The sequence below is a fragment of the Lactuca virosa genome, chromosome 6, assembly GCF_052849685.1.
Source record: "Lactuca virosa cultivar CGN04683 chromosome 6, Lactuca_virosa_CGN04683_v6, whole genome shotgun sequence".
Classification (NCBI taxonomy): Eukaryota; Viridiplantae; Streptophyta; class Magnoliopsida; order Asterales; family Asteraceae; genus Lactuca; species Lactuca virosa.
The window spans coordinates 223,241,394-223,257,715 of record NC_136431.1 but is presented as its reverse complement, the minus strand read 5'-3'; positions in this window follow the sequence as shown (position 1 = coordinate 223,257,715).

Sequence of the window (16,322 nt, the reverse complement as noted above, 5' to 3'; positions counted from 1 at the left end):
GCTTTAGATGTTCTATTAGCAGTGGATCTGAAGTTTGAACTTGATATCTTAAGCCATTAAGTCATTGGTTTGGAATTTGGTGAACAGCGAGAAAACACCTGGCGTTTGCATGTGAACGCTTAGCGTTCTGACGCCAGGCTTCGTAGGGAGGAATGTCAGGCGTTCTGTGCAGAAACCCAATGGGTCGATTTTGGGCCGTGGGCCATTAGGGGTTTTGGGCTTAGTTTAGTTAGGTTTGTATATAAAGGGAAAAATGGTCTTTTTCCCTTATCATGATGAGTATTGGACTAGACCATGGGTTTGGGTTAAACCCTAATTATTGATTAGGTTTGTTTCTGGTTTTGGTTTGACGTGAGGACCAGCTGTGGAGTATGGACCGTTAACTTTGGGCCTTGTTGGGCCATTAGACTTCTGATGTGGATTTTTGACTAGTATGATGGACTTTCTTGGATTAGACCCATGATGGGTTTTGGGCCCACTTGGGATATTGGGCCATATTGGGCTTTTTTTGCTATTAGTTTGGGCTTCGGATTTTAGGTCAAGTGAGGAAAGAGTAAAATGGACTTTTACCCTGAGTATTGGGCAGTCGGACTAGGTTTCCAGCTATGGGTTGAGGACCAACTATTTATTGGGTGTTATTTGATGTTGTTAGCACGGAGATTTTCCGGATCGACAGTTCGAGCTTTTGTCTGTGATATTCAGCAGCTTGAGGTGAGTCTTCCTTCGTAGTATCCGTGGGTCGAAGGCACCAATGTCGGCCCACTAGTTTATGTTATAGTGTGATTATTGTCTTTGTGATAATTTCCAGTTATGCCTGTATTATTTGATGACTCTGTGATTACAGTTATGATATTATGTGGTAGTAGTAGGGGTGAAATAGACCCGGTATCCAGTTGAAATGAACCGAAGGGGATTGAAAGCACCTAGATATGCTTAATAGTATCCGATTGATATAGACCGAAGAGGTAGGCAAGCAACCAAATATGCTTGGCAGTATCTGGTTGAAATAGACCAAAGGGGTAGGCAAGCACCCAGATATGCTTGGCAGTATCTGGTTGAAATAGACCGAAGGGGTAGGCCGGCACCTAGATATGTTTGGCAATATGTTTGTTTAGTATGTGGTATTTTGGGGAACTCACTAAGCTTCGTGCTTACGGTTTTCAGTTTATGTTCCAGGTACTTCCAGTTTGAAAGGAAAGGGCCCGGCTTGATTGCAACGCATCCAACCATGTTTCCGCAATGTGACGATTTTGGGATTGTACTTTGATGACTGTTTTATTATGAAATGCTTTAAATGTTTGGACAAAAGATAATTGGTTTTTTTTATTGTATTAAAAATGAAATTATTACCTCTAAATTTTTGGTTCGTTACAGTACAGTCAACCAGAACTCAAGGGAAGTGGTCTCCAAATATACCCATACTATTTATATATCTGTTGTTATGAGAATTGTTGGAAATGCATGCTAATGGATAGGCTAAGGATATTTCAGGAATTGCATGTTAAAATTGCCTTATTCTTGAGATGCCTTATAACCTAGGTATCGTCTGTTAGACTGATTGTTTGACTGTTGATTGTTTTGTGTTATTTGAAACTATGTTGATATTACTTAATTATTATGCGAGTAAGATATGATTGCATACCCCTAGGATTATATGGTCTCAGATTGTATGGTTTGGCCTATTATGCAACTATTTTTTGAGTCCAACCGTTGTAGTGCTGTCTCTTTCAGTCGAAGGACTGCCTAATTCTAGTTGCATGTGGTTAGTAATTGTATGATGGTTGGTTGATACTGATAGAAATTTCTTTCCAATAGGGTAGTAAGGTATGGTGGAGTTCCTAGTGGCCTATGAAGGTTATTATGGTATGCTAGTGCATATATGTGTGTGAGAAGAATCATAGGGTGAAAGCTTAGGAAGTGTAGTTTGTGGCTCTTTTGAGCATATAGGTGTGTATTAGTGCACCTGGTTGTGGTCTAATGTAATGATCTAGGACCTTGGGATGATTATTGAAACAAATAAAGATAGGTGTGGAAGGTAGTATGGGCCCGTATTACTAGAAGCACATGATCCGTACGAGGATCAAGAAGAGTCACAAGGCTGCTAGGAAATTGGTTTTCGATATACAGTATGGTATAACACTAGGATTAGTTCTAGCTCGTCCTCATGTTGTCGGTCTTGTGGTTATGGTTGTGTTGGATAAGGGTGAAATTGGTAATAGTTTGGGCCCAAGTGGCCATAGCTGTTTGGACCTGAAGAGTCTATATCTACATGAGTTAGTTGATCTTAAGGTGTCAAGGACCTTATTCGGACTAGTGCCAGTTGAGTTGCGGGACTCATGTAGGAATCAAATGTGATGTTCAACCCGATGATTACAGCCTAAGGATGGGTGATCGGACGATGGCTTGTGATGTTGTTCTTTACGACAGGGTTATGCTCTTCTAGCCTCCTATTCTTGAGGGATAGAGGATCAGATGTGTATCATCCAATAGATAGAAGAAAGGGATGATGTTATCCGCATCAGTTTTTGCCTTAAGGGAGGGGGTATCATTTGGTTCATGGTGAATCGTTTCTATCTTACATCAAGGGAATATCTGAGGCTCGACTGTTCTTTTGGTTAGGTGGCTAGGTGAAGGCCATGTCACAAGTCGGATAGGTCGCACGGATTTGAGGCAACAATGTTAGGGGAAGCTCCCGAGGTCTCCATCTGAAATTTGAAGTTTCCTTATGGTTGACTAATTGTTATTCGAAGGATCAACATGTGTTGTGTTATGCATACTGAAGGTCAAGGTTGGTATGTTTCTGGTTGAGCAGATCTAAGGTTTTGATGTAATAGACGACAGTCGATGATGGTTTGAACCCTAAGTGGGGGAGGACTGGATATTCTACTTGGAGGATCATCGGCGGATTCAATTTTTATGGTTTCAGCACAATGGATTGGAGGAATATGTAGTTCAGGTATGCTAGACTTTGGTCTGGGTTATTTGTTGCATAAGAGAAGGAAAGTAGGCTACCATCGAAGTGCTTGGGGTTAAGAAGCTTTCATTGCGTTTCTCAAGGATCTGTCGGAGTCCTCCATGGTCACGGAGAATTTAAGGATTTTTCAGATGGTGAGAGCAGAGCAAGTTGTCGTCAAGCTTATGTCTTTAAGAACGCATATGTTGTTATCTCAGCATGAAGCTAATAAGAAAGGAACTCACCGTGGATGGTATTTCCTTTCGTAAGCACCAAGGATCTTGATAGAGGAGCATTGAGGTACTGAAGTTATACATCAGAAAAAGAGAACATGGTTAGTTCATGGTATGGGTTGGATATCTTTAGTTGAGATGGGCAAGTGTTGATCTACCGATCGGTTTCAGAGTTTGGTAAGAGTACTTTCGCGTGGGATTTGTTCATTATGTGTGGGATCAGCGGGTTTAGTTGTCGGTCTGTTTCCGATCCATTCCTTATCGGCATCTGCGATTCGTTCGAGGGTTTTCGAACAGTAATAGTCAAAGGTGCAGCTGGTGCATCGACCCTTAATCATAGTCTTCACAGTGGTATAACTAAGGTTCAAATTGTGTGTACCCTTGGAGGTTTGGTTGAAGAACTATGAGTTCTAGCAGAGTCAAGTTTGGCGATTTTCCTAGTAGTCAAAGTTCGAATGTTGCAATGTCTTCTTGTTCGAAAAGAACTATATCTTGCTAATAAGTTTACAATATATATATATATATATATATATATATATATATATATATATATATATATATATTGGTTCTTGTATTAATAGTAAGATATATTAGTGCACCAATAGCACTAAGATATTACTTCGGGTCCAAAAAGTTTTTCATGTTTTTTTACAAAGCCAAAATTGGTCATTTTTGGCATCTAAGTGCCTTACCACCATCGGGTTACTCATGGATGTGAGTTATTCATATAAAACCTTTTAAGCACCTTTTCGAGATAACGAGATTAATGTAAAAAAAGAAAAAAAAAACTCTATTTTGGTGTGCTCAATTTGAAGACCCACACATAATTTCATCATACTAAGATCTTTCATTTCAAATTTTTTCTTTCAAACAAGAAGTGACATTTTCCAATTATCTAGGAGTTCCAATTATGTTCAAATCATCTACATAAACATCAATTATGACAAATTCTAATCTAGATCTTTTTATGAATACACATGGACTTATTGGATCATTTTTGTAGCCCTCTTTCAACAAAAATTTACTTAAACAAATGAACCACATACGACCAAATTGTTTCCGTCCATACAGAGATTTATTTAATTTTACCGGATATACTTCTCGAAAATTAGAAGTTTGTGCTTATGGCACCTTAAACCCTTATGGGATTTTCATATAAATATCATTCTCATGTGAACCATATAAATAGGCGGTAACTACATCCATTAGACGCATCTCCAGGTTTGCATGTGTTGCTAGACTTATTAGATAACAGAATGTAACTGCATCAACCAAAGGAGTGTATGTTTCTTCATAATCAATTCTGGGCCTTTGGGTAAAACCTTATGCAACGACTCTTCCTTTATATCTCACAACTTCATTTTTATCGTTTTTTAAGCACATATACTCATTTGTGTCCCACTGGTTTTACTCCATTTGTTTACGGACTACAGGTCCAAAAACTTTTCATTAAGTAAGAGAATTAAGCTCTTTAATGATTTCATCTTTCCATTTTGGCCAATCTTTTCTATTTTTTACATTCCTCTATATATTTAGGTTCAAGATCCTCATTTTCTTCCATAATCTCGCACGCAACATGATATGAAAAATTATCGTCGACGTTTGTCTTATTTCGGTTCCATCTTATTCATGTCATGGCATAATTTATTGAGATCTCTTCATTTTCATAATTTTTAGGTACCTCAGTTTCTTTTATTATGTCATTGGGCTCTTCTAGAGCTTCATTAGTTTCTTTTTTGGACCATCAATTATATTTGCTCCCTTTCGTTTTCAAGTATTTTTATCTTTGGAACCGGCTGGTCTTCCATGCTTCAGGCGTGCCTTAGATTCATTTATAGTTGTACTTTTTCCTTCTGGGATATCAATTCTAATTGGAGCATTTAAAGTTGGTACATGAGATTTATTACTCTCTTAGGGTCAGTAAATGCATATGGCAATTAATTTGCTATATTTTGTAAATGAATTATCTTTTTCACTTAAAGTTCACATTGAATTGAAGGAGGAACTAAAACTGAAAGTGATAATTCCTTCCAAGAGATTTTATTTTCCAACTTCTTGATTTCTCCCTCTAATGTTGGAAAAACTGATTCATCAAAATGGCAATCGTTAAATCTAGCTGTAAATAAATCTCCAGTTGATGGTTATAAATATTTTACTATAGATGGAGATTCATATCTAACATAAATTCTCATTCTTCTTTGAGGACCCATTTTTGTGCGGTGAGGTGGAGAAATGGGTACATAAATTACACATCCAAACATCCTTAGATGAGAAAATATTTGGTTCCTAATTGCAAACCAGTTAAATAGGGGAAAGATTATGATAACTAGTTGCTCTGATGTGTATAAGTGATGTTGCACGCAAAAGTGCATGTCCTCACGTCGGTGTAGGAAGTTTAGAATGCATTAGTAATGATCTTGCAATTAATTGAAGGCATTTTATTAGCAACTCAACTAAACCATTTTGTGTATGAACATATGCAACAGGATGTTCACTAGTTATCCCAATCGACATTCAATAGTTATTAAAAGCTTGTGATGTAAATTCTCCAGCATTGTCATATCGAATTTTCTTAATTGGTAAAGCGGGAAAATGTGCCTTTAGGCGGATTATTTGTGCAAGTAATCTTGCAAAAACGATATTACGACTAGATAACAAGCACACATATGACCATCTAATTGATGCGTCGATTAAAACCATAAAATATCTAAATGGTCCACATTGTGGATGAATTGGTCCACATATATCCCCTTGAATTCTTTCTAAGAAACTAGGGCTTTCATACCCAACTTTGTTCAATGATGGATGGGAAGTTCATTTTTTGAGAGCATGCATCACAAGACAATCCGTTAGCTTGAAAAATCTTCTGGTTTTTCAAGGAATGACCACTTGAGGTTTAAATTATTCTACACATCATGATTGGTCCAGGATGTGGTCATGCCTAAATTTGAAGGTGTTATCATACCTTTAATTTTCAATAACATGGGATTCAGTCATTCTAATATTTGTATGATACAATCCGAAGGACAATACATATAATTTTTCCCAAAACTTTTTCTTACCCAATATCATTTTTGTAATATTCAGATACTCTTTATCATGATATCCGTTAGACCAAATATCCTTAAAACTTAATAAATTTCTTGGTGATTTGGATGAAAATAATGTATCACCAATTGTAATTATTTTCCCTTGTGGTAATATTATAATCGCTCTTCCGAACCTTCAATCATTTTTTGCACTACCCGTTATTGTATTAACATTTGCTTCTCCAATTGATAAGTAAGCAAAATACTTTTCATTATTAAAAATGTTATGTGTTGTTGCACTATCTGCAAGACATATATCTTCCTCGTTTGTCTTATGAATATCCATATTTCTTTTCAATAAATAAATAAAAAGTAATAAGAAACATTTGACTTAGAGAAATAAAGCCATATTTCATTTCTTTGAGAAGATTGTGATGACATCATTTCTCATGACACGACTATGACATAAAACCATAAGAAATGACATGAAACAAAACTATTATATATTACTCTTCCATCACCATCCATAGCACCAATTGTCCCTTCTGGGTAGATAAGATAATCGACAACATCCAAATGTGCCACGTAACATCCCGAAAATCAATGGTAAAAATTTCATTTTTATTATAATCAAAACACTAATGTAACTTTATCCAAATATTTAAAAGCATTTCAAAATAAAACAATTATCAGAGTTCATTTCCCAAGATCACATATTGCGGAAAACACGGGTGTATGCGCTGCGATCAAGCCAGACTCTTCCTTTTCGAACCGGAAGTAGCTGAAACCATAAACCACAAACTGTAAGCACAAAGCTTAGTGAGTTCCCCAAATACCACATACCAAACATATCAAATGATCCATACATAACCAATCAATCAATAAAAGTGCTTTGTGCCAACCATAGTCTTGCTATTATGCCGCAAGCCGCCTTGTGGTCTTCCATGCCAGGTCGGGGGCCAAAACCATGGGTCTTACAGACAAGTGCCAGTAGCCACCTCTGGGTCTTCCATTCAAGCATCACAAAGACAAATGACATACAATCTACACTACTTAACTAATTAACTGCCAGAGTTCAGAATCTGGTCTTGCATACAGTTTGCCAGGAGCCGCCTCCTGGTCTTTCATACAAACTGCCAAGGGTTACCCCCGGGTCTTCCTACAATACATAAACCAATTGGGCCGGCATTGGTGCCTTCGACCCATAGAACAGTGAGGAGACTCACCTCGAATGCAGAAGCTCACTAAAAGAAATCCCTAGTTGTTCCCCTTACGACTCCTCCGACTATCAATACCAAAATAACACCCAATTAGCAATTGGGTTCCAAACTATGATCCATAATCCATATTTGGGGTAAAATGACCATTTTACCCCTGACCCAACATAAACCAAAACTAAGGCCCAAGTAAAAAACCAAAAAGGCCTAAACTACAAGATCCATAAAAGCTCACTAATGGCCCAATTTTCCAAATTGGGCCCAACCCCATATGGGCCTTATCCTAAAGCCCAATGTTTTCTTAGCCAATAATAAATCTCAGTTAGCCCAAAGACCCCAAACAACAAAGTGGCCCAAGAATGCGAAGCCCAAAATGTAACACCCGTAGATTCGGGCTAGTCAATTTAGAGATAATAAGCGTTAAAAATGAATTTTTGATAGAAGATTATTTAGAATAAATAATCTTAACCAAATTATTGTATATGTCACAAGGATTCCGTACATATAAAGAACGTTGAAATCCGACTTATAACGAAGAAGTTATGACTCGTCGAAGTTTTGCGACAAAGCCGGCACGGCTCCGCGTAACGTAAAAAGTGAATTTTTGATAATTACTTTTTAGCCTTAGAGATCTAAATAAAAGTCTTAGTATATGTTAAACCGAGAGCGTACAAAAAAAGAACGTCCAAATCTGACTTTGTTTGAGGAAGTTATGATTTTTCTAAGATTTAGCAAAGCAGTGCACAACCCGGAAATCAAATTTCAGATCGATCAATTTTTAGCCGACACAAACTAAATGAGAATTGAATATCTCATTAATAGGAGCTCAACTATATAAAGAAAATCAAAAACGGATGTCGGATGAAAAAGTTATGAATTTTTAACGGATTTTAACTGTCTAAGTCTGTTAAAATACAACTTTAAAAATAAAGTCAAAGTTAGCCAACGGAGTCTAAACGAAAGTTGTTGATCCCGTCGATACCTATGAGTGGATATAAAGAACGTAAAAACGGAGCTCGTATGCAAAATTTACGGATTTTAGAAGATAATAACTTTTTGGATTAACCAACAAGCGACATGTGGCACGATCTGAGTCACTGCTTCCTCACCACGGCTTGGCACCCGATGATGACACCTGGCCACGAATGCCCAACGTTCAGCAAGGTAACGCCCCGCGTTCGAACCAGACTCAGCCTATAAATAGAGGCGCAAATCACCCCAAAAACTCATACCTTTCCCATTCTTTCTCTCTCAAACACCCCTCTTAGCCCTTCCCATTCCCTAGCACTCCCCGAGTGCTAGAGGCGAGTCCAGGAGAGCCAGAAGGCTCCAAGAAGAATAGCTTTCGGCTCAAAAGTTCTACCCCCGCAGAGTCCGGTTCCTAGCCAAACCTCCTATTAAGTGAGTTATGTTTACCCAACTTTAAGTATAGCTTATGTTTAAGTTCAATATCGTTATTATAAACCTATATATATATATATATATATATATATATATATATATATATATAATATACAAAGTGTTATTATAATATCTTTTAACTACTCGTGGTACGGGGAATCTGGTTTGAAGGGCCGCATAGGGTTGTTGGATTTCAGAAGTGCTATAATGCCAAAATGGTCCTGCCCTCTGGTGTTTCATGCATGGCCCCTGTCTGTACATAGTAGTTGAAAAGTATTGTTAAACACTTATAAAAGAATATCGCTCGTAAATAGTCGCGATAAATATTTGACAAAAATCTAGCGGTAATGATACTAGGTTTCGTCAAAGTAAAAAATAGAATCGTTAGAAGCGAAACGCTGCCCGAGTTTGGAATCATCACTTTAACAAGTGAGTGCATAGTTACTTTCATATTACACATAGATATGAATTATTTAATATAAATTACGTGCTATGTGTGCATATTATCTGTGTTCTTCATATCTATGTTGGATGAACAAAATATACATGTTTTATTCAATTTAAACTGTATACGTAGTTTATACCTATAATTATGATGGGTATAGATGGGCAGATGAAAGATGAGATGAGAGATGAGAGATGATATAGATGATGAGAGGTGAAAGATGATGAGAAGTCTTGACCCAAGCGATGGCCCTGTCATCTAGCAGGGTATAGATGGCAACCATGAACTATTCTAGATAGTCCAGTGGAACACTAACAGGCTCGCAACCTATAGGTGTTGTGAACAATATGTTCACCAGATGTACTCTAAAAACCCTGACAGCTATGGAATTAGTGCCTTACAAATGAACATTGGTAGCTATGGACTTAGTGCCTTACTAATGAACGTTGGTAGCTATGGACTTAGTGCCTAATAGATAACATCGACAACCATGGACTTAGTACCTCTTATATAAATCCTGGCAGCGATGGACTTCGTTCCTATTCCTTAGGCCAATCCTTAGGAATAAATATTGAAGAACATATGATTCTTAGGGAAGATACTTAAGAATAAAGAAGATAATGCGGATGGGTAATTGGGTTAATTGTTTGATGATGAAACATAATAACTTTATTACTGTAGGTTGAAAACCCTATGTACTCACCAGGTTTCCCGACCTAACCCACTCAGTTTATTTGTATCACATGTATCGATACGAAGACACATTACACTTAGAGATTAAAGGAGATGTGAATCATTAGTGTAAATAAATGTAAGGCCTGTTTATGCTTATGTTTCTGTATTGACAATGACATCCCAAAGTTTTAATATAAACAAAATACATCTCTTCAGAAATGCTTTGATAATATATTTATCATGTTTTCTGTGAACAAATTCCGCAATATTATTCTTTAAAATGGATACCCTGATTTTTAAATAAGCATAAATAAAATTTTAAAATAACCGTGAATTTGGGGATGTCACACAAAACACAACAACCCAAAACCCATATGATCGACGAACGCGGGGCGTACACTCAGATACGCTGGGCGTACTCGATGAAATTTGGATCGTGACCAAAAGAAGGTACGTTGGGCGTACCATCAGTTACGCGGGGCGTAACTGGAACTTTTTCAAAATTCAAAACACGTCTTAATCCTTTAAGTCCTCACTTCAAAACCTTAGAAGACCTTCTAATCAAGCTCTTAATGCATAAAGTCAGCACCTTTATGCATTTACATTACTCAAAGTGTAACACCTAGTTCTTGGTACGTATTCTTTTATCAAATCTTTAAATGTTTAGCATTTTGGGTCTTGGACTCGGCGAGTTGAAGGACCAACTCGCCGAGTAGAAGCGGGATGGGACGCGGGGTTTAAGTGATGTACTCGGCGAGTCGGGTCCCCGGACTCGGCGAGTAGACCCTGTTTGGACAAAAACCCTAATCCAGGGGTGTGCACTCTATTTAAACACCTTAACTCGGCCTCCTTCGTCCCATTTACTCCCAGACGACCCCCATAGCAAACCCTAGCCGTTATTGAAGAGTTTTAAGGCATTTAGAGTGATCTTGGTGATTTTGTGGTTCAAGGAAGAAGGAAAAGCTTGAAGGATCAAGAGGAGGCTAGAGGGATTCAGTTGTGAGCATCATTTGCAGTCTTCAGAAGGTATAAAGTCTATACCTTGCTCTTTCATTTGTTAGATCCCTCTTTGGGAAGATTTAGGGCTTTTATGAGCCATTTTGGTAGCCAACCATGTTTGCAAACGTGGTTGGGGGTTTGAGCTTCTGAATGACATCATTCAAAGAGTCACTAGGCAGATTTGGGTTGCTTTTGCACCCATGAAAGGGTCCATGTGCCATATGAGCTTGTTTTATGTCCTTTTGAGCTCAAAGTCCCATGCAAGCACGTAAAGGTTGTAACTTTACGTGTTAGATCGATTGTAGAAGCTTGGATCTATCTTTTGATCAAAGGATGTACATCAGAAAGCAAAGATTTAGGGTATGGACGTGACCAACTCGGCGAGTCCACTATTGAACTCGGCGAGTCTAAGGGTGTTGCCCTTTCTGTTGAGGGTCAAAAGAACCCAGTTGAGTGTGGAAAGGTTTTAAGGGGGTCCCAGGGAGTGACCCAACGTTCTGGACTAAGCCATTGTGCTGGAAGTTCATGGGACTCGGCGAGTGCATGAACGGACTCGGCGAGTCCAAGGCAATCTCCTTAGAACTCGGCGAGTTGTTCATAAACTCGGCGAGTTGAGGACAGATCTCGTTCATCAGATAAAGGCCCACTCGACGAGTTGTTCATCAACTCGGCGAGTCGGATGAGTTTTCATGGGGCGTTCGAATGAGAGAAGAACTCGTCGAGTTGACGGCCCAACTCGACAAGTAGGGTCACGGATGAGGACGAGTAGAGAGTGAGGGACTCGGCGAGTGGACGGCCCAACTCGGCGAGTCGGGTCAACTGGAAATTGACTTTGACTTTGACTTTGACTTGACTTGGTTGGGGGTAAATGGTCATTTTACCCTAAGTATAGAGATCAGTTTCTAACTGAGTGTTTATGGGGTTTGTAGCCGGAGGATTTCCGGAGCAGCAGCGGACGGAGGTTTCCCGCACAGATTATCAGCAGCCACTTGTACGAGGTGAGTTACCTTCCAGTAGGGGTGGGTCTACGGCCACAATGCCGGCCCACCAATGAGGAGTATTTAGAAGATGATTGTCTTTGTGATATTCATCTTGGTATGGTTATGTGTTTGGTTATGAGTTATATCTGTATGATATGTTACGTGCATGGTAGGGATAGTTTCCCTGATAGTGGTCCTTAGGACCGAGGGGTAGGTCAGTACCCGGATATGCCTGACTGTATGCTTATATCTTGTATTGTATGTTAGTGGTAGGGGGTGGAATAGTCCCCAGTTACCGGTTGAAAGATACCGATGAATGGTTACCGGTTGAAAGATACCGAAGAATGGTTACCGGTTGAAAGATACCGATGAATGGTTACCGGTTGAAAGATACCGATGATATAGTATGGTATGTGGTATGATGGGGGAACTCACTAAGCTTTGTGCTTACGGTTTCAGTTTTGGTTTCAGGTACCTCTTCGTCTAAGGGGAAGGAGCCGGCGGCGTAGCATGGCATCACACACACACATGATTTTCCGCATGGTGTTCTCTGGGATTGTACTCTGATATGACATTTGTTTATGTTGTGGGTTTTAAACATGATACTTGGTTTTTTTGAGATGACGTGTTTATACAATATTTTCTAATAAATGTTTTATGAATTAATTAATCAAAAATGAAATTTTTGGGCTTGAATTTTGGGATGTTATAAGTTGGTATCAGAGCTCTGGTTTGAGGGATTCGGACACACCCTCGGGGGTGTCTGGACTCAAACTGAGGGGCTAAAAGATTTGTACAATAAAATGGTTTTCTAAAAGTCTAAACGGAAGGGTTTTAAGAAAAACAAGGTGTGTGATGCATGCGACGGCCGGGCTCAAGTAAGTTTCCCCAAGATACCCATACTTGTTATATTATGCTATATGGTTTGATTCGGAATTGCATGCTAGAATAGGACTAAGGATCTAGGAAGATGCCTTGTGTGCCTGATATATGATTCTGATAATTGCATGCTAGTTAGGGCTAAGGATCTAGGAGGATGCCTTATACGCCGGTTGTATGAGCTGTATGCTAGGACTGTTTAGTCAGCAGTAGGATGACCTGTATAGGTTATGCCTGGTTTGGTTACTCGATGCACGAATGCTGCTTGCTTTGTAATATGGGGGTCCTGGCCATTTCCAACTAACTAAGGAGCGGATATGTAACAGTATCTGCAAGTTAGTTAGGGGGAGATAATAGGGACTCCTAATGCAGCTGATGGCGGAGGGTAGGTCGGAGAGTGCCCTAGGGAAGCCTAGGATGAGGTCAGTGGAAAGGGTATCGGTAAAGGGACTTGGCGAAGTCGAAGCAATCCGTGAGGAAAGTACAGGTAGATGTGGAAGGTAGTATGGGCCCGTACTACTGAAAGCAGAGGACCCGTACTCGAATCAAGGAGGGCCTAGATGGAACCAAGGACCTTGGAGAGGGTGTTAGATCTCTCGAGTATATGTATGATCCTGACGTTTATGCTTGTATTTTCAGCATGGTGACCACACGACATGGAGCAGGAGGTTCCGGATCAGGATCGGGATCGGGATCGGGCTCGGGTGCAGGATCCGAGCAGGTTGATGACGGGTTGCGCGAGTTCATCGCGTCTGAGATCACGAGAGGCATCCTTGAGTCGACCCCTATCATCTTCGGGTCGATCAAGGAGGGGATTGTTAAGCTAATGGAGGATCGCCTCCGAGCATTCAGGAGTGATATGGCGTCTAGCCAGGTGGGCACGCGCACACTGTCCTTCAAGGACTTTCGTGGGAGTGGTGCGTCAGATTTCCATGGGGTGAAAGACCCCATTGCTGCCCGGAGATGGATCGCAGACATTGAGTCTGCGCAGCTGACGAGCTTCTGCCCGGAGGGGTCGAAGGTGAGGTATGCAGCAGGTTGCTTGCGAGACAGGGCCCGAGATTGGTGGGAGTCTGTTAGTGACTCATTGGGAGCCTCGGCGGTTGAGGCTATGACCTGGTCGGACTTTGTGACCAGATTCAGGGCGGAGTTTGCGCCAGCTGTGGAGCTTCAGCGGCTGGCCAGGGAGTTCTTGGATATGAGACAGACTACGGAGACTGTGGCGGAGATCACCGCCAAGTTCCGGGAGAGGGCATTGCTGGTGCCCCAGTATGCGGGAGACGAGGATATGAGGAGGACCCGCTACCACGACATGCTACGAGATGACATTCGGGAGCATGTTAGTTTTTCGGCTTGCCCTACCTTGGACTCCATGGTTGCCAGGGCTAGGGAGAGGGAGATTGATCTGGAGCACATCCAGAAGAGGAAGGCGGTAGATGGGCTGACGACCGGGGCTTCGAGGAAAAAGCCCAAGGGATCTGATGGTAGGCCGAAAGGCCAGGCAGGACGGGACCGCTGTGGGAAATGCGGACGGTCACACGAGGGGGCTTGTCGCACTGGGCCGGGTTCGGGCTGCTATAAGTGCGACAAGGTTGGGCATTTTGGCAGGGATTGTACTGCCCCCGCCCCCGCAGTACAGACGTTAGACCTGATTTGCTTCCACTGCAATCAGAGAGGCCACAAAAGGGCCAACTGCCCGAGATTGGCAGCAGTGCCAGCAGGGGCACCGGTCTCTGGGACGCCGCGGGTTGCAGATGGCCGGAAGGTCAAGGCAGAGGCTCCAGTGGTGCGGAGCCGAGCGTTCAGCTGACAGCCGAGGAGGCACGCGCTGCACCCGATGTGGTGACGGGTGTGATTCTTTCCCTCTGATTTATTTTTATGATGTTTATGTTATTGATATGTGCTCTGTTTAGGATCGTTCCATGTGAACGGCATCCCGGTTCAGGTGTTGTTTGATTCGGGCGCTACCCGATCGTTTGTTTCTCTTGCGCTCAGCAAGAGGTTTTTCGAGTCTTCGGGTATGTTGGATTGCCCTCTAGAGGTAGAGATTGCAGACGACCGTTCGGTGCGAGCATCGACGGTGTTCCGAGATTGTGTGCTGAGATTATTCGAGGAGCGCTACCTGATGGACCTGGTTCCCATACCTTTGCGGGGGAACAAGGTCATTATTGGCATGGATTGGTTGAGCCCCAATGGGGCAGTGATCGACTGCGCGCAGCAGTTGGTGCGGATCAGGACCCCAAGTGGGGGAGAGCTGGTGATTCAGGGCGAGAGGCCACAGCGAGGACCAGCTTTATGTTCAGCAGCGAGAGCTAGGCGTTACCTTCAGCAGGGTTGCGCAGGTTATGTCGCCTACGTTATGGACACCCGGGAGGCGGGTAGGATTACGGTGGATGATGTGCCCGTGGTACGAGAGTTTGCGGACGTATTCCCCGAGGAGTTGCCTGGGATACCTCCGGAGCGACAGGTGGAGTTCAGGATCGACCTAGTCCCTGGTGCGGCTCCGATAGCCAAGGCACCGTATCGGTTGGCTCCTCCTGAGATGCAGGAGTTGTCTACACAGCTTCAGGAGCTGTTAGACAAGGGTTTCATTCGACCGAGCAGTTCACCCTGGGGAGCCCCGATTCTGTTTGTGAAGAAGAAGGACGGGTCGCATCGGATGTGTATAGATTATCAGGAGCTGAATAAGGTAACGGTGAAGAACCGCTACCCACTCCCGAGGATTGATGACCTCTTTGACCAGCTACAGGGAGCATCTTGGTTCTCCAAGATTGATTTGCGTTCGGGGTATCATCAGATGAGGGTCAGAGAGGAGGATATGCAGAGGACTGCGTTTCGGACGCGTTATGGCCATTATGAGTTTGTGGTGATGCCATTCGGGCTCACCAATGCTCCAGCCGCGTTCATGGACCTAATGAACCGCGTGTGTAGACCGATGTTAGACCGGTCGGTGATAGTATTTATTGATGATATCTTGGTTTACTCCAAGACGCGAGAGCAGCATGAGGAGCATCTGCGAGAGGTTCTAGAGACCTTGAGGAGGGAGAACTTGTATGCCAAGTTCTCCAAGTGTGAGTTCTGGTTGCGCAAGGTGCAGTTTCTTGGGCACCTTGTCAACCAGAACGGGATTTCGGTGGATCCGGCCAAGGTGGAGGCCGTGATGAGATGGGAGGTTCCGAAGTCTCCATCTGAGATTCGGAGTTTCCTGGGATTAGCTGGCTACTATCGGAGATTCATCCAGGATTTCTCCAAGATAGCATTACCCCTGACCAGGCTAACGAGGAAGGCTGTGGTCTTTCGTTGGGGGCCTGAGCAGCAGGCAGCGTTTGAGGCTTTGAGACAGAGATTGTGCGAAGCGCCAATCTTAGCCCTGCCAGAGGGCGTGGAGGATTTTGTAGTATACTGTGACGCGTCCATTTCAGGTTTGGGCGCGGTATTGATGCAGAGAGGGCACGCCATCGCCTATACCCGACGCATGATTTGGATTTGGGGGCTGTTGTGTTCGCCCTCA